This window comes from Bemisia tabaci, chromosome 4, assembly GCF_918797505.1.
Source record: "Bemisia tabaci chromosome 4, PGI_BMITA_v3".
NCBI classification, from domain to species: domain Eukaryota; kingdom Metazoa; phylum Arthropoda; class Insecta; order Hemiptera; family Aleyrodidae; genus Bemisia; species Bemisia tabaci.
The window spans coordinates 60968278-60992562 of NC_092796.1; the positions used below are offsets into that span (position 1 = coordinate 60968278).

General features: G+C 40.0%; 1 protein-coding gene across 4 annotated transcripts in view; it reads right to left on the reverse strand.

The window, feature by feature from the left end:
• Nucleotides 1-24285, reverse strand: part of LOC109031771 (uncharacterized) — a 209334-nt gene that overhangs the window by 91229 nt on the left and 93820 nt on the right. Inside the window, exon 1 of one of the 4 annotated variants that reach the window (XM_072300210.1) lies at nucleotides 11683-11759. The exons of the other annotated variants lie outside the window; for them this stretch is intronic. The gene's annotated coding sequence lies outside the window, so the exon portion shown is untranslated. Of the gene's footprint in view, nucleotides 1-11682; nucleotides 11760-24285 lie in introns of those variants that run through there. 4 annotated transcript variants of the gene reach the window in all.

The window sequence follows — 24285 nt, forward strand, 5'->3', positions numbered from 1 at the left end:
GTGTAAAGGGTCACCCTAAGGATGAAAAAAAACCTCACTCCGACCCCAATTTCGAGGGCCCAAAAATGGGCCGTTTTTGGCCCTTTTTGTGCATGGCTCTTTTAAAAGACAAAATCGATATTAATCTGTAAATTTTCACAGGTAAACTGAGCGTAAAATGTCAGCATGGATTTGTGCATTGTTGATCCCAACACTATGACAGTTGACCTTTGAATGAATCCATTTTTTTCAGTTTTGGTCCAAGATTTGATAAATCTCAAAATTGGGGGGGGGGGGTTCAAACATCACCATATCCCCAAAATTTAAAATTTAATCGTTTCATTTTATTTGTTTGGAAGCGGCTGAAAATAAAAATAAGTGTGAAAAAGTACCGTTATGCGGTGATTAAATCTCAGTTTTGTCACTAAGTGCTTGCGAGCCCTATTGTCCTATGTGTTTCAACTCATCATGAAAAGAGATGCAACAATATATGCTGATGGCAGAGAAGGGTATGGCATGAGCTGTTTGATGCGTTTATTACTACTTATCCCACAATCCATCAAAAGTGCAAAATTGGACGGAATTTAGTTTCAAATTGTTCCTGAGGATAAAATTGATTTTGGGAAAATGCCATAGTCTAATGTTATAACGACGAAACTTGGATTTTTTGGTTTGGAGCTGGATTGTGTGTTTACAATAATTCAGGAGTTGATGATTATATTTCATACGCTTACGTGTGAATTTTTGGAGCAATTTAAAAGTTAACTTCGAATGTTTGGCTGAATGAATGAAGCAGAAGGGGACCGGGGTTTGAGCCATTATTGTCAATGTATAAACGCTAAAATTATACAAACAACTGGGACTAACCATTTTCAAGCTTTCGCGGACAAAGAAAGTTAGAGGAGTGGGGCGAAATGTTAGATTAAAAACTCTCCCTCCATGAAAAAGAAAATATTAATTATAAGAAAAGCGGGATGAAAATTGAGTTGATCGGTGCGAAAAACGGGATTCGTGAAGTTCCATTCACTTCCGATCCCTCTTTAAACTATTCTTCAGGGAGTGAACAAAGAAAATTCGAGTTCATTATCTGAGAAAATGACTTATAGAAAAGGTATTAAGAGCTCCTCGATTGTTTTAATTCTTCAACCACTTGCTTCCTCTGATTTGAGGTACTCAAGCGCTCTTGTCGAAAGGTTTCACGGAGATTCCTACTATTGGATACGAACGAATAATCGGGCTTCCAGATAGAAATACAGGGATGATGCTGGAGAAGGAACATCGTAAGTAATGCACGGATGAAAAAGGGAAGAGTTGTTACTAGATTTCAGATGACCGTATTACGATCCGCGGGAAATCTCAAGAGGCCACAATATTCAATTCCTGACAGGGCGTATCATGTAGATGGTTGGTGCACTGAAAAAAACAGTATGGTAACATCTACATATTTTTTTTCAGTGTGAACGAGACCAGATGCATGATTAACGACATCATACATTCATTCCTTGTCGGTCTATTTCTTGGAAATCTCACACAGTCAGGCATGTAGTGACCACTCAAGTTCTTTATCGTCTGTGTGGTAGTAAAGAGATGTATCAAAAATTTTACATGAATTTGTCTCTTACTTTAGAACAAAAAGAGAAAATTAATATTTCGCTTAAACACTATCTTGGTTCGGAATTTCAAATAATGTTAATTTGAAATTAAAATTTAATGAACAGCTTACTTATTAATCCTTCACTTTTAAATTTCTACAAAATACGCTTTTATCACCGTTACGTATATGGTTGAATTCTATCTGGACGTGTTACATATTCTTTAGGCGCATCATTAATAAATATTCTGTGCCTCTCATAGACATAGTTGCATTTACAATTTGAATAAATTCTAGAAGAGAGTGCAACTTCGATTTTTACAGAAGAACATCTTGCCACCGAAAATTTGACACTAAAATTCGTATTTCTTTACAATTTAAAGAATATCTGAGAATAAAATTTGGAGGGAAGACGATGCGAGCAGGGCCGGATTAAGAGGGTGGCCACATGGACCGTGGTCCATGGCGGCAAATTTTGAAATTTTTTCAGATGTAGGTATCAAAAAAAAATCGGATTCAGAAAAAAAATTACGAACTAGAAAAGGCCATAAAGTCTCTCATTTCCTGAGAGTAAAGGCATGGAAATTTCTAATTTTGTCGTCTTTTGGTGATACAAGAAACAGCACCTTTAATTAGTCGAGTTAAGAGAGAAACCAAACACGCAATTTGGCCTGGAACGGCGCGCCGCAGAGAGCAATGATAACGAAGACTTCACATGAAAAGGAGAAGCCCTCGACGCGGCCGGCGCGGCGGTCGGCACGTAACACATATTAGCGCCTACAAAACTGCATGGATACTTCACGCATTGCGTCAAACACAGTGCGGTCCGCAGCGGTCGGCGTGAGACGCATAGCGCCTACAAGACTGTAGGAATACTTCACGCATTGCGCAAAACATAGTGAGGTCAGCGCGGCGCGGCGGCGGAGGTTAAGATTATTAAACCACATTTATGTTTGTTCTTTCATAATTTTTTCGTTCATTTCTTATAAATGGAAAGCGTTGTCCACACAGCGATAGGTTTACGAGACTTAACTTTCGCGCAAAGTTCCGTGAACTTTTGCTCGTAGTGTTGACAGGGCTTTCGCAAAAAATGTGTCCATCACGATTTAACGCGTCTTATGCACCCCTCCCCCCCTCCGGCATGTTCACTTGATTGTTTTCATTTATGTTTCAAAACGAATGAGAAGGGGCGGCAAAATACAGGCGGCCCATGGGCGGCAAGTAGGTAAATCCGGCCCTGGATGCGAGCGTAGGAAGGGATGGGGAAAGTAGATGATTTGAAGTCAAGGTGAATTTACGACGGCCTCACAAATTGGAAACAAGCCGATCTCCGTGTCACTGAAACTTGAACCTCCGAATGCAATGATAGGCGGCAAGAGGAGCGAAGAAGCTGAAATAACTTAAAATGGGGAGAGATATGGAGATTTTGAAGGAGAAACAGGCCGAAAAAGAGAGGAACAGCATGCAGTAGGTTTGGCAGACGGTACACGTAGATCGAAATGCATGTGCAACTATTGAAAACCGGATGAAAAAAAATGATAACAGCCCCCCTCAGACATTCAACCCATATGTCAGGAAACTTGGCGTTAAAAAAGGACGAGAATACAGAGTTGACATGCGGAAAAATAAACGTGACCTTTGCCGGTGCAAAAATTCCCTTGCTTCTAATTTAAGGTGGAAAAGGACAAAACATGTAATTTTAGCCAACTCGTTAGACTGCGATAATGACTCTTAGAATAGGCATACCAAACCACTTCGTAACTTATCATGCAGCTTAAAGGTTTACTTTCATGTTATTTTGACCCATGCTTTTTGCTCATGGACTTCCCACAGGAAAAAAAGGTACGCATTTTGGTCAGCGCACCTGATTCTAGGATAATACTGCCGTGCTAAGAAAAAATGCCGTATGAACCTTGGCGTTGCCAAATTTCCTTTGATAAAACACGACTTCCCCGTAAACTTATGAATATTTTTTTCCAATTCTTTAGATAATGTTGTTCTCAATTTCACTCGAAGCTCCTGAAAATCTCAGGGAAAATATTCATAAAGTTCCTCACAAATAAACAGTTTAGTGAAGAAAATTTGGCAACACTCGAATGTTCATACGGCGTTTTTCCTGAGCACGGCAGAATAGGTCACGGACTCCCGGGGTCGACTCCCGATAGTGGCGATAAGTATTTAGTCCCGGTAAAAATGATGTAAGAGGGTCCATTGAAGAATAGGGATGGATGGCTCCTTCGAGTACTTCCTCACTATTGTGTTTCCTACAAAAAAAAGTAATTCCCAAACTGGGCCTGTCCGAAGGAAGATTAATGAGGTGAAAAATGAAGGCAATTGATAATTGTTCACATTGTTTTTACCTAAACTTATTATTAATTACCACTTTTTGTACATCGAGAGCTGACAACGTCAAAAATATAGTAACAGATAAAAAAGAAAAATATGTGCGATCGAATATTCATGTTGATTGATTCGGTTCAAGAGCAACAGTAGACGGATTCACGTTTTGATAGTCCGTTTTATACACATTTTCACCCGACTCACCTCGCCTACTCCATTATACTTAAGAATGTCGTTTTGCGAGCTCTAGGGATGCCTGTGCGACAGGGAGAAATGCACGGCACGTCTTGAGACAGCTTTAAGCTCAAGCGTATTTCTTGGTGCATCTCCAGAATGCATCTCTGCAAGATCTCAAAGCCAGCATTGTTTATTTAAGCGCCTTATGCAAACCAAATGAAGAACAGGCGCGTAAGCGTTGAGCGTCAAGATTCGCGAAAACATGAAAAAACTTGATATCTTCGAAAATGCCCGAAATTTGGGTTCAAAATGATCAATCAATTTTTTACATGCCATCTGATAGAGACAATGTTTCCGAGGATTGAGAGGGTGTGGAACAATTGAGCAAGAATTTGGCGGCATATACCATGAACCAAGGTATAGTTTGCGTATCTTCAATGAAGCTTTTCGGTTTTACGCCATCATCGGGACAAATTATGTGAAATTTACGACCTGATGATGGCGCAGCTGCAGTCGAACGCTTCAGAAAAGATACTCATACAATAAGCGAATTTTCGCGATCGAATATCATTCACCGTTGAATGATATTCGACGATTGTGCATTTTTTTTCAATGATATTCGACTTCTTCGTTGGTCTCACCAGAGACCGTTGAAATCCATCAATTTGAAATTTCGAATTCACCTCGGGACTTGAATTCGATTTTTGAATTGATGCAATCGATGTCAGAAACTTCATCTCTCACCAAAATTTCTGTTCTGTCATCTCTATCTGTTGTTGTGTTTTGTCAATTCAAGTCTGGTGTTTTCGCAATTTCTGTGTTTTCTTATTTTCTTCTTAATTTCATTTAGGAAAAAAATCTGAGCTCTGATTGGCTCCTGACATCACCGATCATCGGCATCACTCAGCACTGATCAATTCGTTTGATGAATGACATTCGATCGCGAAAATTCGCTTAATACCTTGGCTAATTCATTACCTGCTCAAAGAATAGTACTCCGTCAGAAGCTCAATTTCTGAAAATTTGGCGGTTACGCCCTTCTTCAAATAAAGCGTTCACTTAACCTATTGGTAGTGACGTCGTGAGATGAACCTTTTGCGTGAAGGTATAAGCCCGTCACCCGGTTCCGAGCCTGGACCCGGAGGATCAGTGGCGAGGCGTGCTTTGCGATATATCGATTGATCTTCCATTTAAACCTATGAAAAGGATCGATTAACAGAATGCTCGCAACGAACACCTTAACAATCGATTCTTTACCATAGCTTCAAATAGGAAAATATCGATAATCGATCACTCACACCTCGCCACTGCAGGAAACGGAAGGACAGAGCGGATCCAACGGCACCTTCTCAGATTTAATCACGGTTGCCACGATCTACCGCGGGGATGGGAAGATTTCATGCTGTGCTTTGGCCGATGATTAAAGGGAGTGTGATAAGCGTATTGGCAGTTCTTACTGGCAAACCTGGCCGGCTCTTCTCGGATTCAATTAAATTTAGCATCGGGTTCTCTTTGGGTGCCACGTTTACTTCCATCGTGGCTTAATTTTCCACGGATTAATTAATTCGGAAACATGTAACAGCTTTGAGCTATTTAAACAATTCGCAGTCATTGCTAATTGTTTTAGAGAGAGCTGAAATTTCCATCGTAACGACTCAATGAATATCGATGAATACTTATTCCTTGCAGTTTTAAAGTTCACCATGGTACTCAAATTTATTTGGTATCTGCGGCCGAGATGGACTCTAAATCTCTAAAATTCGTTATGTCACTCATAAGTATGGCTGATAAGTCTTATCGACGGTGTAAGTCAGCAATCGCATAACTAATTTGCGGTGTCTGAAAATCTCCACCTCTGTGTTATGTTTTTAAAGGAGAACAAATTGACAACATTCCTTGAAGTTTTTGCAGAATTTTTCTCGCACAGAGAAGAAAAATCACAGCAGTTTTGAAGAATTGCCGTTGAGTAGTTTTTGGTTTAAAACATAAAGTATGACAGGAAGTCTGCGACGTCGCAAACCGAGTTATGAGATTGCCGACTTACACCGTCGTTATGCTTCTAAAATAGAGTAGATGAGTTACACCCTGAAATATTACGCACTTGAGTTAATGCTCATTACTGTTCATTTCTTTTTAAGGATCGCATCGACACAATTAGGTCTTTACGAAATCCTACGATCATCGAGGGGCTTGGACGACACGGTGGTACATGAGAGGCACATTTGGTTTATGAGAAAAATTGAGGAATTAATAATATTAGCTAGACTTAAAATATATTCTGTTAATAATTCAATACTAAAACCCAATTTTTAAACATCAAACAGCGAGTTTAAACTTTCTTTCCACCATAATGCTCCATGTATATTTGGAAATTTAAGCACGTATTTCCTGAAATAGCAAATTTGAGTGCCTTGTCTTCCAAGCCCCTCAAACGAGAACTCGACGATTTTTTCGTTTTAATGTCTTACTTTAGACAAGTTTTATTGCTCCCAAACTTTTTTTTTTGACGCTCCAGTGAAACCACCTTACCGGTAAATTAGGGATTTTGAGCCCGTTTGCAGGCGGCTAAATACGGCACATCCAACTATATTCAATGCTAAAACGATTTATACGACGTTATAATTCAAAGGCTCATCTTCAGTTGATCGACCGTTTTGCATTTTTACTGTTCGTTCTTACTAATGCTCATATATCATCGCTGTATCATTATTTATTGTTTTTCTGAACTTGAGCTTAAACTTTCAAGCACCGCCACCTTACGCTTCTTGCGCAGTAACATAATTTATTGCACTTCCATTTCTTTCCCCTAAGTTTTTCCCCCATCGTTTAAAAGAGCGACTTTTCCCCCTACCTGCTTCGCTTTGACGTACTCTAACCAAATGCTACATCATTGGAGATGCTGATTTCATTCGTCGTGACTAAAATGTGAGAAAATATAAGGATAGGTTCTGTCACGTGCAATGATAATTGAGGGCTTGGAGGACAAGGCGCACAGTGCAGTTTTTGAAAAAATAGAGATATGAATAATTTCAAATAAAACTTGTCTTAATGCATATTCTATGAAAGATACGCTCCCAAATTTCAATTTTTAAGAATCAAATAGTTATTTTTCCGCCACAAAGATCCACGTGATTTTAAAACTTCATTCACATATTTTTTGAAATTGCAAAAATTGCACTTGTGCGCTTTGTTTCCCAAGCCCCTCAATTGTCTCTGCAAATTGAACTACCGAAATTCTTGCTCAATAATTCATACAAACGCAGCACTTCCATTCTGGGGCTTGCAGCTTTCTAGGAAGACGTATAAAAGGGCTAAAACCTAACAGTGTTTCGCAATTGAAAGGAAAAGTAGAAACATACCGTTCTGCATCAGGATATCACGTTGTTTCGGCTGTTAAATCTGAGAACAATGTAGAATCGGTACAAAAAGAGCCAATCCTCGTAAGGCTTGGGCGAAAAACTTTATAATGAGAGATTTATATATATTTTTTAAATGTTTCACCTATCTCTCGCTTAACTCATTGGTTTATGATCATATCAATTCCTTTCCCACAATAGAACGACTGGTACTACGATGATGGTGGTCTAAAATATGTCGGCGATAATTACAACAATATTCAGAAAGTCTCATTTTGTGAGAGATATTCGAAGGAATAACTGGCATGACTTAGAGTGCTATATTTTGTGTCAATAGTCAACACTGCAAAAACACCGCTTGAGAATAGAATCAAATCCAATTTGAAAGAACATAACGTGGTTGCTTATTTGAAGTGATCATAGGGGAGGGAATGCCAGTTCTCAAGCAGTATTCTGCTGTGATAAGGAAGAACGCCGTATGAACATTCGAGAGTTGCCAAATTTCCCTTGATAAAACATGTAATTTTGACGCAATTTAAAAATATTTTCCCTTGAAATTTGCAGATATTTTAGATTAAATTGCGTACAAAATTGTCTGAAAATTTTGAGAAAAAATATTTACAATTTTCCCAGTAAATTCGGTTTTTATCGAAGGAAATTTAGCAACGTCTTAAGGCTCTCACGGCGTTCTTCCTTAGGACGGCAGTAGTGCTGAATTATTTTGAAACTAAACGCTCTCAAAAGGAGGTGAAAATCTATCGGCGGCTGTTCCCTGTCACCAAAGTATATAGAGTGTGTAATAAATCCTGTATGGTGGAAAGGTGGTGATCTGTGATCGGCGGTGGCCTGGATATCGTTCGTTGGCACGGCAGTAAGTCGCTCAGGGTTCGACAGTAGCTCGTAATTCTTTCAATTCGAAGCCGCGTTCAAAGTAGGCGGCGAGAGGGAATAACGACGCGCGCCGTTGTAGGAGGCGCTAGCAACACCTATAACAACTTAAAAGGCGAGCTAACTAATATATCTGAAAGGGAATCTGGAAGTAATGAGCTCTCTGCACGCTACATGTTGATGTTGAGGGCGAAGCGATGTGCGGTAACGACTGTTGCTTCTGTGCTCCGCTATTCTCCCGCTCTAAGGAAGAACCCCGTATCAACATTCCAGAGTTGCCACAATTCTTTCGATAAAATGTTCATTTTTCTGGAAAGTAATGAATATTTTCCCTTGAAATTTTTAGGAACTTTAGGTGAAATTGCATACAAAATTTTCTGAAAAATCGAGAGAAAAATATTCATAAATTTGCCAGGAAATTCGTGTTTTACCAAAGGAAATTTGGCAACGCTTCAAGGTTCATACGGCGTTCTTCCTTAGCACGGCAGTTCTGTGCTCCGCTATTCTGCCGCTCTAAGGAAAAGCGCCGTATAAACATTCAAGAATTGCCAAATTTTCTCCGATAAAATGTTTATTTTAAAGGGGAGTTAAGAGCACTTCCTCTTAAAATTTGCAGATAATTTAGATTTGATTGTGAATAAAATTCTCTGAAAATTTGGAGGAAAAATATTCACACATTTTCCGGAAAATTCGTCATTTATATTAGGAAATTTGGCAACGTCTGGAGGCTTACACGGCGTTCTTCTTTGGTACCGGCAGGATTCTCTCAACTCATTCAAATTGAGCTCGATGCAGATTCCTTGCTCACAACTAATCATTTTGAATCGCAATGGAATTACAGGATAAAACACTAGTGCCACTTTATAGCATCTTAAGGGGTTTTGTTTGAATAAAAGTTGTTTGGAGAGAAAGCCGGGATTGAAAACGAAAAATCTAGAATCAAACCGAAAGAGAAAAACGTGTTTAGAGACGAACCTGACCAAAAATAAACTGAAGTCAAAATTGAATGAAACATTTCAAGAGCATTGCTTCTCGCTTAACAAAGACAAGAACAAACGCGCATTTCAAAAGTAGTCGTATAGTAGAAGTCGTATAGTATATAGAAGTCGTAGTAGTCGTAGTACTTAATAAAATTAATTAATTTACTTAACTTCAAAGGTTATTGTTTAAAACTCAAGTTAATAAAAAAAAGCGATTTCTGATACGCGTTCTCGGAAACGCTTATCATATAAGAAAAATTAATACCCTCAATAATTTTTATTTGTATGTATGCTCATTTACTATTTTACTCTCATTTTGGAAAAAAAAACTTTCCAGATACAAGAGATGAGTAGTAAACAAGACGTTGAATAGTTTTCCATTCGAATAACAAAGTTTGACAGGGACTCTGCAACGTCGCAAACCGAGATGAGTGGTCAGGTAGATTCACCATCCATGTGGCATGAGTATTCCCTTTACAGGTAGGCACTCTCTATGCAAAGATAGGGAGCAAATACATTGACTTTATTTGGGAACTCTCAAACTGAAAACACGGCAACCCTGCATCTTTGCATGGAGAGTTTTTCTTGATGTAAAGGTGGACTCTCAGAATAGCGCGGGATATCACCTCCATTTTGGCCTCAACTTGATAGCCTTTTTTGAGCTTGGGAGTCGATTTCAGAGAAAACCCGTGGCACCATCGTGTTTCTCGCGAATTTTTACATAAGAATCAATAGTCAAATCGCAAATTCCTCACACATGCAACATCTCCATTGTATTTTCTGATTGCAAAATGAGGTGCAATTGAAATAATAGCCGAGGAAAATGGGAAGAAGACGCTTTTTGTGACCCGCAGTTGAAACAATCGGAAACAAGAGCGTGGCTTCTCCGCTCGGTGACTGAGCCTACCTTCCCTCAGGCAGTGATTAGGAAGAAAAATGATTGAATATTATTCGGATTTTACCGGTTAACGCCATTAATTTAATTACGAGGCATGCAGGGATGTTAACGCGATGACAAGTCGCGTAGCGCGTTCGCCATCGGCAGTTGCCATCGACATGCTCCAATCTCCAATCTCCAATCTGGCTCCCCACGTAACCATATAATTTAATTAATATAAACCACATCCTATCTCAAAACCGTCCCCGAAATTCGGCCTCCTCTTGACTCCCCATCCCCCCTGTAGCCCCCGGCGGCCCCGGCTCTACTTTACGACATCAGCAATTTTAATCGCGTTCGATTCAAGTAGCAGCAGCAGCAGCTATATAGCGACGTAGAGCGACGAGGAGGGACCGACGGCTGGCGCAGAGTACAGAGTGCCGGAATATTGAAATATTAGTGAATGCATTAGAGCCTCCCACGTTGTCGCCACTCGAGCATATCCATGAAATTTAAGCTTACTATCAAAATTATATCAATGGCTTAATCTAAACCTGTCCCATCAGGATGCGGTTAAATTAATTTCCTTTAATGGACCACTAGACAAGGCACGACTTTAAGCATTCTATTACATGTTCCTCGACCAAAATTTCACGTGAAGCACGATTCGCAGAACGGAAAGCACTCAAATCAATTCTTAGCATTTTTATTTAAATTCTCGCTCACAAGAATAACAATAATAGTCTTTTAAAATCAAACAACAGCCTTAGCAGGCTTCTCCAGAGACAGCATTCCTTCTCCAACGTTGAGGTCGCCAGGGTTTCTTAGCGCGATTTGTCTGAAGTAGACTTTAGCATTTTCATGAGCGGGAGGGTTGAATTTACGCGTCAAGAAACATTAAATATCTTAGTTAGGAGTTAGTTTCAGTAATTTTCGTAACGCGAGTCGTGTTTTTCGTAAAATTTTAGTCAGGAATCACACGTCAGAATCCTTAAATTCATACTTTCTCTACCGATCCATTGTAAATGTCTTTTAAATTCCAACGGAAATGCTTTCCATCATAATGTGCACAAAATACATTTTTATGAAGAAAAAAGAAGCGAGAGAAATAAATGATTCAACGATATTGAAGCCAATTAGGAAAAATGAATAAAAGTCAGTCCACAAGTTTGTGTGTTCAAACTGCACCTTACTGAGAAAAATCGAATTGATTGATTCATTAACGAAAAATAATTAAGATTCCGCCGGGTAGCTAATTTCAAGCAGCACGGTCATGCTTATTTCAAGCTATACGTTTCTTGGCGGCAAATTTAAGATTTTTTCCAGCTTGCTTCAAGCTGAATTTGATTTGTTTCAAGCTACTTTTTTTCCGGTGCACGTAAAAAAGTACGGACAGAATGCCACACGAAACGAAGATAAACAACGCATGGATGAAACGTCGTAAAAACATCATTTCAACATAGTGAATAAGGACCATTTAATGTTTTTACTCACCACTATTTCACCGTAGTTTACGAGCGAGAATGATTGTAAATTATTACGTTTCTTTACCTGAAACAGAAAAGAGGAATTTAAAATTAAAATCGGAGGAAATTGAATTAAAGTCGGAAATCAAGAATAAGAAATTGAATGGATGGTACCACGCATTTTGAAAGCCGTGTCCTTATAGTCTAAGAGCCAGCTGCATTTTTGGCGCCACTACTCCGTCACGCTTGAAACTTTGTGGAGACATAGTTCTGACCTCTCTAGTAACGGATTGGGCAATATCAGATTTCAAAAGTGGTTCCTCTGGCCGCTGCGCCCCCCGAAAAATGGAAAAAAGCGTGCGATGAAAGAGCCACTTTTCGGCTCCTGAAAAGTACTTTGACGTTGTTTCGTAACCTTTATATTGTACGAACGTATAGTTTAGGTACATATAAACTCTGTATTAGCCCGGCAGACGAATTCGAGTTCATACGGCTGATCGGAAGACCCCAAAAATGGCTCTTCCATGCAAAAAAATCGAAAGAAAGAGCCACTTTTTGGCTCCTGAAAAGTGCTTGCACGTTGTTTTTAAACCTTTATATTGTACGCACGTATAGTTTGGATACATATAAACTTAATTCTAGCCCGGCAGACGATTTCGAGTTCATGCGGCCGATCGCCAGGCCCCCAAAATGCGATAAAATCGAACGGTAGAGCCACTTTTCGGCTCCTGAAAAGTATTTTGATACATTTGATCGACAATAAAGATAAGTGTTGAGTTACCAGGGACCCTCTGACAGATGAAATTTCGGGATTTATCTGCAAGATTACTCACGAGACCTAAAATGATTGTTCCGCTCTTTGAATGTTGTAGGAGAAATACTGACAAGTTTAAAAAACAGCCTCAAGTTCCAAGAATTATCCGAAATTGCGTCGATTTGGCCCTGCTACACTGATGATTGGGCTTTTAAAGTGATTCGTTCTCCGCGGCCGCACTAGGAGGTATCTTTTCTTAGTGAAGGCGTTTCTTATGCGTTTACACTCTTCACCAAAAAATTATATTGAGGGATCAAATCTGAGCGACACCTAATTGGTAATATAGAGCGGAGCATTGCGAGTTCACGCCTCGCGCCATCGCTCCTTCAGTTTTGCAGATGCAACACGGACATCCATCAAGTACGAATAATTGTATCTCTGCGCCGTCATCAACCCGCACCCTTTCCCTTGCACTGTTTACATGTTGCGTTGGTTTTGTTTTTCTATTTGTCGTGGTGCTTCAAGGGCTACACGAGCAACTAAGCCGAAGATGAGACAGACGTATTTCAACCTAGTTTTTTTTTTTTACTTTTCTCCGGTCCGAACGACGCGACGCCTCACTGGCAACATCGAGAGAAGCTTTGCGAGTTCACGCCTCGCGCCTTCAATTTTACAGATGCAACACGGACATCCATGAAGCACAACTAGTTGTGATGGCACTAGAATAAAAAGTGCCTCAATGAAAATGTGCCATACGAAATATTTATGGAAATTAGGGAAAAACTGTACGTGAAGAGTACTGGTTCCCGCGCAAAAGGTCTGTGCAAAACGCAAATCCGCCCACCCTCAGATTTCAACCAAACTTCGGATTTTGATAGGCCTATATGCCAATAGTAATCCCTGAAAATTTCAGCCCCCAAAAATAATTACAAGAGGGGGGGCGGGGGGTCAAAGTTGGAAAATCGTGCAAAATTCAAACTGCTATATTTCGGCGACGGTTACAGCTTTTTGAATGCGGTTTGGACCAAAAAACGCAGAATTGTATGTAGTTTCTATTTCATGTATCGTTTGTTACAAAATTTCAACGCAACGTTGCCATTTTTGCAATTTTTTCAATTCTTATTAAATTTTGACCCCTTAAATTTGGCAACATTGTAAATAGCAAAAAACGTCATCTCGCGATTTTGACCAAAATAAGATATGTTGTTCTCAATGCAATTCCCTACAAAACAGCACAAGTCGCATACTGGGGAAACGATTGGTTCGCAAGTTACAGCTTCTCAAAGTTGCGCACCTCGAGGTTGTTGCGCGCTGCGCATGGTATTAGCGCGCCTTGCCTCGAACTACAGCGACTTATTCACGGTTTAAAAACGCTTAGACGCTTTCATATGTTCTATTCTACTGTATTTTTCATTAGAAAACGAGAAAAGGTCCACGGGTACCAAAAGAAGGGGGGAGGGAGCCGTAAATGATAGCCTTTTTTTACGCTTTTCGCAATATTTTTAACTCAAACGAGCGGAATTAGGGCTCCTTGCACCCCCCCCCCCCCTTTTTAACTCACGCGTTCTCTTTTCTCAGTTTTCTAAGGCAAAAATGATGTATAATTAAATGCAACATCTGAAAATAGAAAGGTGTACCCGCTTGGCGACCGAACCCTGCACAAACAGTAGAATTTGCATGAATGGACACACTTGAAATTCTTATTTTCTTCAGGAGCTATTTCTGAAGTATTTTTAAAATTTTTAAACTATATCGATTCATCGATTTTCGACAATATCGCAGTATTGTATTTTTCTGTGAACACTGAACGATTTGGTAGGATTGGCTACCTTACACTGCATAGGGCGCGCGATCATTGATGGACCGCGGAGTTAGGAGATTGCGAATCCTTATCTGATCTATGGGTATTATTTTAATCAATCGTGAAGATAGATTAGCACAACACCGATGATAACATGCACATTGCAAATTGTAATAACACCTGTTTAAACTGATCAATTAGTTGACCTCTATCTTTCGATCGAGCCGGGTTATTTTCTTAAATCCTGTCATTTTTCTTTTACGATGAGTGGTAATGTACAAACATGCGTTGAGTGTAAAGTCTCGTTAGAGAAAAAAAGTCGTAAAGACAAAGTTTGCCGAAGTGGACAGTGGTTTTGTTTAAAATGTAGTGCGGAATTTCTCAGGAAATCGTCGGAAGTCGCGGAAAAACCCCCTGAAAAAGTGACAATTGGCTTTAAGTCTCCCTCCGTTAAAACTCACCGTAAATGTATTTTTGATTGCTCAGATTCATTAGATTCAGGTAATTTAATTTTTTTGAACAAACAGCTGAGAAGTGCAATTTTTTTTGAGTATAAGTTCATTATACGAGAGGGCAGTCGGTGTTGTGCTCATCATTTCACAAACGGTGTTTTGGATCCTTTATTTCTATCCGGTTTCATTGATAAATGCTCTGAGTCTTCTTCTTTTAGTGCAGGTGAAATTGAGGAGTTATTGTCAATAACGTGCAAATACCACAATTCATCCTCCGGAAAGTCAAGTGATAGTGCGACAGGGTTTTTTTTAAAACTTTCCGACCATGACATTCAGGTATGGACCGGCCTAAATAAATTGCAGTTCGAGACTCTACTCGAGTATATACCTGAAAAAGATGACTGTGTTTTGGGTGCTTATTTGATGTACTTGTACGCTGGAATTACTCAAGAGCAAATAGCAACAATTTTAAACATATCACGAAGCACAGTTAGCCGTAAAATTACTGAATGCAGGCAACATTTAAACGATAGTTTTGTACCGGTGTACTTAGGGAATTTTTTGCGCGAACAAATTCGAGCCGAACAATCTAATATATCTCGTGTTTTAAATTGTGTGAAGGAAGGAGATGACACTTTAATCACTATTTGGGACGGTACTTATTTGTTTTTACATAAAAGTTTAAACTTTAGGTTTCAGCGTCAGACTTTCGGGGGCCAAAAAAAGAGAAATTATGTAAAACCCATGATAGTGACAACAACAAATGGGTTGATTCTTGAAGTACTAGGTCCTGATGAATTGTATGCAGGAAATGTCTCCGATGCAGATATTTTGAAAAACATTATAAAGACTGACTTTTTTAAGAAACTCTTCAAGCCAGGTGATATCTTTATTTTAGATCGTGGTTTTGAGCGAGTAAAAGATGACCTTGAAGCACTAGGATTCAAAGTAACGATCCCTTGCCTAAAAAGGGATAATTCTCAGCTCACTACTTTAGAAGCTAACCAGAGTCGAGTTTGTACAAAGCAGCGGTGGGTTGTAGAGGTTGTAAATAGTAGTTTAAAGCGGTTTAAGTACTTGCGTTCGGTGATTCCCTCTCAATCATATCCATATCTATACACGGATGTTCGAATCGCAGCAGCTATCCACAATAATTTTTTCCAAAGGCTTTACAGCGACGAAGATGATTCTTCTGTGGCTACTTGCATGTTAGCGAATTTGGAAAAAGAAAATATTCTCCAAAAGGTCGTCGAATGTGAATCATTGGTGAGGAAGTACAAGAACTTCGAGAAATTATCAGAGGCCCATCTTCAAGATTTTCCGATCTGGGAAAGCAGTGACTTTAAACCATTCTGTGGAACTTATCAGCTTTCATTAGCACGCTCTTACATCGGGGATCATTTATACTCGGGAAAATATGAATTTCAAGTGTGCAAAGACTCTTACATGCCTAGTTTTTCTAATTACGGATTTACAGTGAAAAAATCACAATTTTTGAAGTGTAAACTGCTGTCTCGCCATAAATCGAATAAAGTTTATTCTATATTTATTTTAATTGATTTAAAAAAACGTTCGTCAGAATCGATTATCGGTAACTACTGTACGTGCAAAAACGGTGCTCGCACTATTGGTACATGCGCTCATATCATCGCTATCATTTGGTATCTTGGATACGGCAGATATCAACAGAATTTTAAAGGCCCATCGGATTTTCTGAATAGATGTTTCCCTCTAGGAAAACCATCATCTGTAGAAACTGATGAGGAAGAAGATGACGAGTAAGATGTTTAGGTAAGCCAAACTATAAACATAGTTATGTTATTTCGTTTCGTCATGGAACAATTACCATCAATTTTTGGTTGTGTATTTGTTATTTTTGGTGCTGGGTTCGGTCGCCAAGCGGGTACACCTTTCTATTTTCAGATGTTGCATTTAATTATACATCATTTTTGCCTTAGAAAACTGAGAAAAGAGAACGCGTGAGTTAAAAAGGGGGGGGGGGGTGCAAGGAGCCCTAATTCCGCTCGTTTGAGTTAAAAATATTGCGAAAAGCGTAAAAAAAGGCTATCATTTACGGCTCCCCCCCCCTTCTTTTGGTACCCGTGGACCTTTTCTCGTTTTCTAATGAAAAATACAGTAGAATAGAACATATGAAAGCGTCTAAGCGTTTTTAAACCGTGAATAAGTCGCTGTAGTTCGAGGCAAGGCGCGCTAATACCATGCGCAGCGCGCAACAACCTCGAGGTGCGCAACTTTGAGAAGCTGTAACTTGCGAACCAATCGTTTCCCCAGTATGCGACTTGTGCTGTTTTGTAGGGAATTGCATTGAGAACAACATATCTTATTTTGGTCAAAATCGCGAGATGACGTTTTTTGCTATTTACAATGTTGCCAAATTTAAGGGGTCAAAATTTGATAAGAATTGAAAAAATTGCAAAAATGGCAACGTTGCGTTGAAATTTTGTAACAAACGATACATGAAATAGAAACTACATACAATTCTGCGTTTTTTGGTCCAAACCGCATTCAAAAAGCTGTAACCGTTGCCGAGATATAGCAGTTTGAATTTTGCACGATTTTCCAACTTTGACCCCCCGCCCCCCCTCTTGTAATTATTTTTGGGGGCTGAAATTTTCAGGGATTACTATTGGCATATAGGCCTATCAAAATCCGAAGTTTGGTTGAAATCTGAGGGTGGGCGGATTTTGCCGTTTTTGCACAGACCTCTTTAGAATGTCAACTGATTTCCATGCATAATTATTATGATTAAAACAATTCCTGTTTACGCCTAATTACATCAGGCTCCTGAGTTCCACGCAACACTCATGTGTGTGTATGTATAACCATGCAACTTGGCAAGGTGGATAGACTTCCACATTGCTTTAGCACAAAAATCAAAATAATTCTCATTCATAACTCTCATTTTGGGGCGTAGAAGTATAAATCGACGATGTAACTGCTAAACCTTGGTTTGCAACGTTGGAGATTTCTTTTCATACTTCAATTTTCAATTAGGGAACTATTCAACGTCGATTCTTGTTAATTTCCGTGATCTTTCTTCTCTGTGTGAAGAATGTTCTGAGAAAATTTCAAGGGATGATGTTGATTTGTTCTCCTTGACAAAAATTAGATGAGGGCGGACATTTTGAGACATCACGGACTATATACGTGGTTTGGGAGTTTTACCTTGCGATACTTTACTGGCAAAGATGCCATTCCTATTCATATATATAGTAAGGTTGACGTTTCCTTGCCTTGGAAATAATGTGACTTTTATGGTGCATGGTAATCGCATCATCACCATGAAAGCTTCCTGGCAATTTTTTGCCTTCCATGTAATTTTCATGGAAACTTACTGAAGTTGATGCAATTTACACGTAAACCTACTGATTTCCATGGATATTTATGTACACCAGGCATTTCTATGCTAAATTGCATGGGGCCCGTCCCTAAATTACGTAACGCACATTTTTGGCATTTTTGACCTGCCCTCCCCATAGTAACGCTTTTGCGGCGTAGGTCCCTATCCTTTAACACGTAAAAAAAAATGGCGTGACGCTCTTTCCCCCAAAAGAGTTACATAATTTAGGGACGGCCCCTTGGCTCTGGCGAGGCGTGAGTGATCGATCATCGATATTCTCTCAGTTGAGGCCATGGAAAAGAATCGATTACTAGGGTGCCTGTTGCGAACACCCTGTTTATCGATTCTTTTCCATAGGTTCAGACGGCAAATCAATCGATGCATCGCAAAGCACGTCATGCCACTACCCCTTGGAACATTTTGACTACAGCAAAAAGCGCGTTTCACATGTTCAAACTAGAGGTTTAATCTGGAGGCGTCGATGCGGTGTTGACTGTTGAGATTCGAAGGTTCGCGGATTTTTGAACCAAATCTCTGAAAACAACGATCACCGAAAGATGCGACTTTCAGTCTCCAGGTGAGCCCTGCAATACGCTTAATTCCATGGTCTCTGGGGCTCATGCGAAAATTGAGATTCGCCCTCAAGTCAGCGGAGCGACGAATTGTAGCGTTTTTTACAGTTTTTGTAAATGCTCAACAGTCAACACTCGCATCGATGCCCCCGGACTGAAGCTCTAGTTCGAACGAGCGAAAGGCGCTAAAGTTATCGGTTTGGTTGGACACCGACGAATCGACTCGGGGAGGCGACACAGAAACACTGTAACACGACAATTTGGTGGCGTAGTCAGTGAATCAGTCTATCGGCGCTGGACGTTGAGCGGCGAGCGTGGGGCGGACCGCAACATGCGGCTCGTCGCAGGAAATTGCGATAGCCGGCGGCTCAAGGGTGTAATTTCGGAGCCGCAGGCCTCCCCCCCGGGCCATGTAAACGCCGCGCCGCGTCGCGGAGGATTAGCGAAAGAGCTTTGGGAAATGGAACATACTTTCCGGTGTCGTGTCGGGTCGCCGATGCAATATGCACACGGCGATGCCGCTCGCTCCCGCGTCCCCGGGCCGGGCACCGTCGGCAGAGGCCCAGTTCGCTGCGGTCTGAACGGGGTGGGCTTAACTCATTGGCGAATATTGCAATTAATTCTAATCGCGACTTGGCTCGACCGCGACAAACAAGGACTCAAAATTCGCCCGCGACGGGAATTACCTGCCCCGCCCGGGACAAAGAAAACTTGAGCCTCCCGCGCTCCACCTGATCGCCAGTAAGTGCATTTCTGTATGAGCCACGGTTAGCACATGTTCTTAAATATCTCGGGGCTCATCCCGGAATGCACTTTACGCCTCTTTTTCGTAACAAGGGAACGATGAGTCTCCGGCTCCTGCGCTGCACCCGATCTCCAGTAAGTGCATTTCTGTATGAGCCACGGTTAGCACATGCTCTTATGTATCTCGGGGCTCATCCGGGAACCAACTTTACCGCTCTTTTTGGTAACACGGGAGCGATCTGCGCTGCACCCCATCTCCAGTAAGTGCATTTCTGTATATGAGCCACGGTTAGCACATGCTCTTGCGTATCTCGGGGCTCATCCCGGAATCCACTTTACGCCTCTTTTTCGTAACAAGGGAGCGATGGGCTTCCGGCTCCTGCCTTCTAATATCCGTCGAATTTAGCGGTAACCGATTTCGGGTTGTTTGCCTAGTACCCTTTTAAGTGTCGTGCATGAGAAGGAGGACCGGTGTTGGTGCTTCGGTCGCCACGACGCGCCGCTTCAATTGGAATCCTCGCTTTGTGTGTCCCTTGGCTCGGCGAGCCACCGCGCGACACCAAAGTTCTTGCGATTTTTCGACCGTGGAAAATAAAATAAAACGAGGTTCGCCGAATGGTCACTGAACCGATACTCTGCAGTCAGGAACCTCTGTTTGCGGATTGTTTTATAGGTTCTGAATTATTGGTTTCCTTTGGGCAGATTCAGTACTATACCATTTTTCTGAGTGTGTGTTTGGTACTCAAGTGCTCAACAAACAGTGTTAAGGTTGAACTATATTTTGAAGTTAGGAACTAACATTCTTTCCTCATTCTTGAGACAACGTACAAAACATTATTTACCCTATGCTGATAGGTGCTTCTGTGGATGAGTCAAAGATAGCAGTTCATAATTGCAAAATGTATAGTCTAGTTATGCAAAGAAGGAGAAAAAGGCAGGAGAAGAGGAACATTTTGACTATCGTTCCTGTACCATTGAAGCTTTGAAGGATCATTTCTTCAACCATTGGGTATGGAGACAAATCCAATGAGCCATGAGTTTTAGTCATTTCTGAAGGAATGCGGAAACAAAAAACAACCTTACCGAATAGAAATACAGCAAATTTACCACATTAAAATCAACATACACTGCGAAAATCTATAAAACCGCGAGTAGCTGTAAAAAAACAGAGACTGCCAACTAAATACCCATCCACCCGTTCTATCTAAAAACTGCTTCAATATGTTTGATAAACTTCATTTTCATAAGGCCTTATTCATCTGTTTCTGACGAGACAAACCCATTTTAACATGATTCTCAGAAATAATTGCAGACAGGCAAATATATATCCCGGCAAAACGCCCCAAATTAGATACGATCATTTTCTTCTCGTTAAAATAAATTATGACAGCAAGTTCATAACATTACAAATCAACGTGTAGGGTCCTTCGTTTTATATAAAAATTCGCACTTTTTTTTAATTTCAATCAAAATTGGAAAAAAAGTAGGGGAGATGAAGAGCTAAACAAAACCAAACAAACCAGTGCAAAAGACATATACAAAATAAACAAACTTAACAAAAGAGAGAAATTACAATTGTTTAAATTCAAATATTGCGATGAATTTTCAGACTTGTTAATTATACATTGGTCGGGCATAGGGCAAATTGTTGCTATTATGCACATTGACCATATGTCAGCAGGAGAATCATCTTAACTGTAACATGTCTGTTTTGTCTGAGGAAGATTAATGAGACAGAAATAAAAATTCTGGACAAAGACTTCCTTTGTCGGGGAATGTTTTCAAGCATTCAAGTGACCCAACGAAACTTTCAGGAAGAGGGGGTGGTGGGGGGCTGGACAGGAAACAAACGCTCAAAAAGTTAAACTCGCCCGAGGTCGGAGCGGCGCGGCGGCGGTGCGGGGGGTAGCTGAATTTTTCGCTCCCCTCAGGTTTCCCACGACGGACAAGGTTTTGAAATTCATGTTGCGTTCGGTGAAATTAGCTGACCATAATGATCCTGCACCCTCGATTCCGTTCCCATGTTTGCTGTGACAAAGTAAACGTCGTCAATCGTTAGCAACGTCTCCTCTTACCCTATACTTTACAGAGTAAGTTCCGAGCATGTGTGCGCGTGACGAAACCAAAGGGCAAGCTCGCTTGTCCAATTGCAGTGCACCTCCTCCCACCTCTCCGGTCTTCTTACTAATTTCAAAGTACATATTATATTTTTAAATAATTTATAGAATTAGTTGGCTTGTAACAACTATCGGAATTTGTATGATAACGGTGAAACGCCCAAACCACGTACCTAGTGTGCTCGCGTTTCAAAATATCCGCTTCCAATTTGTTTTTTTTTTTTTAAGGTGGAACAAATCAACATCATTTCTTGAAGTTCTCATACGGAGTTTTCTTCGCACAGAGAAGAAAAATCAACGAAGTTTTAGGAATCACTATTAGGAATTACTAATTGCTTTATCGTTACATGAACTACTATTTTCAGTATAAAAAACCACTATTTCTGGCTCATCCACAAAAGCACAAATTTAAATAGTTAAAAAAATAGCACATGTGTGTTTCTAAATCGAGCCACAAATATAGTGAATCTTTATTGCGAATAATGAAGTTTAACTGTTCCCAACCCGTAATAAGCTGCAGTAGTATTTTGGCGCCCAAAAATCTGTATTTCACGCCTATTACTTCTACAGTGTGCGAACACAAAATTCTGTGCCTCAAGACTGCCTAAACTTGACTGTGAAAAATTTTCATCAATGTTTTACTTCGCTCGTTGAATAAAGAGTTACTACGATTCAATTCATTGAAACTCCTTAAAATTGGGATTCTGGCAAGAAATAATCGAGAGAAATTCAAATTATTTCTAAAAGTACTTCAAGGGTTGCAGGGCGATTTGACAACGCGAAGTCATGGCAGGGGCGCACCCAATCACTTCAATCAGAATGACGTATGGCTTGCGTTAAGTTTAATGTGATTTATCTATTAAGAGTCGTTAATGACACTCACTCCGCAAAAAACTTTTCTCATCGCAAACAACGAAACGAACCCCTCCCTTTACTGGCTGACCCGGTCAGCTCAAAGCACCCATGTCGACTGCACACATCTAATTATTAGGTTTCCCTTTAATCTCTTGTTTTTCTTTTTCCCCATCTATCATAAATAAATAAATACTGTTAGCCGGGAGAAAATAGCATTGACGAACTGCAATAACATTCTGTTGAAATTTAGATGAAAATACAGATGACTTTGCACGCACATTGAGTTTGAAATGTGGAGATAAGAGTGATGCCAAATCTCCTAAGAATTCATGTTTTGGCATGGAATTTGAATGATTCGGCGGCTTAATTAAAGGTGAAATTTCATGGACCAATTGGATTAAATTTTGCAAAAAGAAACCAAGAGCATTTCAATGTTACAAAGATTGAGCAATTTTCTTCACCCTGCAAGTATAGACCGACCATCTGATCAAGTTTTATCTTTACTCCCAATAAACTTTTCATTCATGATGAAAATTTACCATTGTAAATTCAATTTTTTGCAGGATTTCAGTAATTTAATTGCAAAGAATGTAAGTTGCACAATCCTAGCAACATTGGAATGCTCTTGTTTCCTTTTTGCAAAAAGCAATCCAATTTAAAGTGATTGATTTACACCATTTTTTTAAACTTGTAACTTAAATTTTGCAAAGTTGCAGACAAGGTTGCTGACAGGGTTTTTCAGTTGTATTGGGAGGTCTTTCTTCCAGTTTTTCATCAACCGTAAAAGTCATTCTACAGCAGTGGGCCAACATCCAAAATTTGCCTGAATTCCAGTGTCTGCTTCGGCAATGAAAAAGTCCTCGGACCCTCCAACTTTATAGTCTTTATTGAGGGGTCCAAAACCAAATTGAATCAGGTATCCGTCGAGACTGACCGTCAATTACTGCACTTGAATCAATCAGCTCAATTAAGAACAATGAAACCTGATCCCCTATTTCATCAAATATACATGTTACTCTCATCGTGCGAGGCATCTTCACCAAACATCCTCATCCAGCTCCCCTTCGTTCCCTTACAGGATAGGTTGATTTTCTAAACAGCAGTTTTATGAATAGTTTTTTTGCTTCAAATATTAAAAAAATCTATGGCTGAATGCGAGAAATGTGAACCTCAAACGTGACGTCTAAAAATCTCAGGTTTTGTTTCATTTTCCTAAAAAAAAAATTAAAATGTTTCCTTGCAATTTTGTTTCCAGAATGAGAGAAGGAAGGTTACAAAAAATTTCAGTATAAGCTGTTGGATTTCTTTAAAAAAAGGGGGGGGGGGAATTACATGAGTGGGGACTAAAAACGTCGGAATAAGAGGTTTGCATTTTTCGACTTCAGCCGTCGAATGAGAGTGTGCTCTACTGCCGTACTAACAATATAGAAGAACGCCGTACGTGTAAATATTTTTTCTTCAGTTCTTTAGAGAATTTCATTCACGAGCAATTCTAAACCATGTGAAAATGTCAAAGAAAACATTCATAAGTCTCCTGAAACATGAACATTTCATGGGAGGAAATTTAGCAACGCTTGAATGTACATACGACGTTCTTCCTTTATCCCAGCAGCGTAGGAGTTTAATTTAGATCCCGTCTATCGCTTCATTCTCAACTGCCTCATGAAGTTCGTTTTGTAAGGGATGAGCCGCGAAAAATGTTGCCTATCCTACTTCGAGCAGGAGTGAAACTGTTACGTGAGGGCTCGAACTAAAAGGGATAATCAATCAAATCGAATGTGAAGTCGTTCTAACATTGAGTTTAAGAATCACTCGTGTTCCTCGAACGAGACATTCGCGATTTGATTCCGCGACCAAAATTCGCGGAAGCGACGGAGAGACGGTGTTGATATTGAGATAAAACCCGACTGATAATGCAGCGTGTTCCCTCGTTTTCGAAATAGGTTTCCCTGCCATTTTCTCTCGGTGAAAAGAT